Genomic DNA, 2,642 nt, shown 5'->3' on the forward strand with positions numbered 1-2,642 from the left:
ACGGATTCGGACGCTGGCCCCGGAAGTGGGAGCGGCGCCCTCGTGCGGCTGTGAGAGGCCGCGTCAGCCCATTCCCCGGTCTTTCTGGCATTTCTAACCAAATTTAGGGACCAGGGCTGCAGCTTGACGCTTCATGGAAGCTCGACAGTGGGGATTCGAGGCTCAGAGGAGGACTTTTTTCTGCAGACTCCTCACCAGACCTCCTCCGAACCTGGATGCCGTTCACTAGTGCTGGAGAACGGATTTAGGGCCGCCAGAGCCTCGAACCCACGGTAGGGTCGCTGCTTTCATTTATGGGGTCTTATATGTTTTCAGACTAATCTGCACGTGCATTGTCTCCATTTACTAATCACCAAGTTCACTGAGCTCTTCCTACGTGTCGAGTGCTTTGCACATCATACCTGCAAGCTAGCTGAAGGGTTAGAAAGGTTAAGTATGTCAGCCCAAAAAAGCAGTTGAGTCAAGCGGTCACTCGGGAATCTAAGAATTGCAATTCCTGATTCAGGCAGAAACCCAAACAGTATCCTAATTACAGGGTAAAAGCAAGCGGTTTTCGTGAGAGAAACGGACTAATTACATGAGATGAAAAAAAGTCCTGTTGGTGCTGACGAGCTGCGCTACTCCGGGCTACGCAGGATAGGTTACTGCTTCTCTCTTCAGATAGAAGGTCTGTAATCATCATTCCCTGTGATCAGGATGTCCAATTTCCTGCTGTCTTTATGTTTGTACACAATAGTGATTGATTTTCTTGAAATAAAATTAAAAAAAAAACAGTAGTGATTTAGCCCAGTCCAACGTTTCAAAAAACAAGACAAGCAATGCAGTTCCTCTAGAATGGTTGCTCTGGCTCCATTTAAAAATGGCTCCAAAAAAAAAGAAAGAGAGAGGGGGTGGGGATGGGGGGCTCCATTTGTGTCATTTCACAAGAACAGAGTCACTAACTGTGGGTGGATCTAGATCCATTAGCTTTAAATACAAGCTCTATCTGTTCTCTCAGGCCACCTGTAACTGCCTTGGTAACAAAAACCTGTGCATACTTTGCAGCATGGTTCTACTACATTTAGTCATCAGAGTTTCCAACCAATCCTGGCAGTAGTCAGAACAAGGATTTAACACTGAACGGCAGAGGACTTGGTACATAATTGGAGACTGACAGAACCAAAACTCAAGCCACCTCCCCTCTAATCCAGGGCTTTAACTTGAATTCACACCTGCTTGTGCAGGGGAGCTGACTGTGAGAAGAGGAGTGAGAAGTGAAGAAGGAAACTGGAGGAGCCCAACACTTAATGGATGGGTAGGGAGGGAGAACTGAGAAAGGAAACCTGAAAAGGAATGTATAGCAAAAGGCATTTATCAAAGTTAAAAACAACACACACATGTTAGGAGAAATATGGACCCTTACAGCGGTTCTCAACCTGTAGGTCGCGACCAGTTTGGTGGTCGAACGACCCTTTCACAGGGGTCGCCTAAGACCATCCTGCATATCAGATATTTACATTACAATTCATAACAGTAGCAACATTACAGTTATGAAGTAGCAATGAAAATAATTTTATTTGGGTCACAACATGAGGAACTGTATTTAAAGGGCCAGAAGGTTGAGAACCACTGCTTTAGTACATTAAAGGGGAAAAGTTTATTCATCTCTATTGATGTAGAAAAATACTCAACATATTCAACACCCATTGATATTAAAGAAAAACCCATAACCTTATAAAGGACATCTTCAAAAACCTTCCAGCACACATCACAATAATGCTGAAATGCGGAAAGCATTCCTCATTGTTTTTCTCTACAACCTGTCCAGCACTTGTTACTACTTGTCTTGTGAAAGCATTCCTCTTAAAATGAAGAACAAGTTAAGGACGCCTGCTCTCAATAATCCTAATCAATACAATAATGGAAGTTTTAGCCAGTCCACTAAATGACAACAAAAATATAGAAGAATTGGCCCAGCCGGTGTGGCTCAGTGGATGAACAGCGACCTATGAACCAGGAGATCACGGTTCAATTCCCAGTCAGGGCACATGCCCAGGTTGTGGGCTCGATCCCCAGTAGGAGGAGTAAAGGAGGCAGCCAATTGATGATTGGGAATTGATGTTTCTATTGATGTTTCTATTTCTCATCATTGATGTTTCTGTTTCTTCCTCTCCCTTCCTCTCTGAAATCAGCCGCCGCCCGCTACGTCAGACGATGCCTGCACACGCCCAGCGGACGTCACTGCAGGGGGGGCGGGACGCTGGAGGACAGGAACCACGCGTGCGCACACTAGGTCCAATGCGGGCGCGGGCGGGACGAGCGCCCCTAGCGACTGCAGCAGGGAGCGCACTCGCGCCCACGGATTATATTTCTAAACACTTATCAAGATCAATATAAAAAAATCAGTAGCCCTAACTCGTTTGGCTCAGTGAATTAGAGTGTCGGCCTGCGGACTGAAGGGTCACAGGTTCAATTCTGGTCAAGGGCATGTACCTTTTGTGCGGGCTCAGTCTCCATTGGTGGCCGTGCAGGAGAGAGCCAATCAATGATTCTATCTCATCTCTCTCTCACTCGCTCTCCCTTCTGAAATCAATAAAAATATGTTTAAGTAAGTAAGTAAGTAAATAAATAAAAACAAAGTGCTATCACTATCAGCCACTGTG

General features: G+C 45.5%; 1 protein-coding gene across 1 annotated transcript in view; it reads right to left on the reverse strand.

The window, feature by feature from the left end:
- The window catches only part of KIFC1 (kinesin family member C1), a 25,781-nt gene that overhangs the window by 13,689 nt on the left and 9,450 nt on the right, over positions 1 to 2,642 (reverse strand). The window lies entirely within an intron of this gene.

Source organism: Myotis davidii, unplaced genomic scaffold (genome assembly GCF_000327345.1).
Source record: "Myotis davidii unplaced genomic scaffold, ASM32734v1 scaffold4, whole genome shotgun sequence".
Lineage (NCBI taxonomy): Eukaryota > Metazoa > Chordata > Mammalia > Chiroptera > Vespertilionidae > Myotis > Myotis davidii.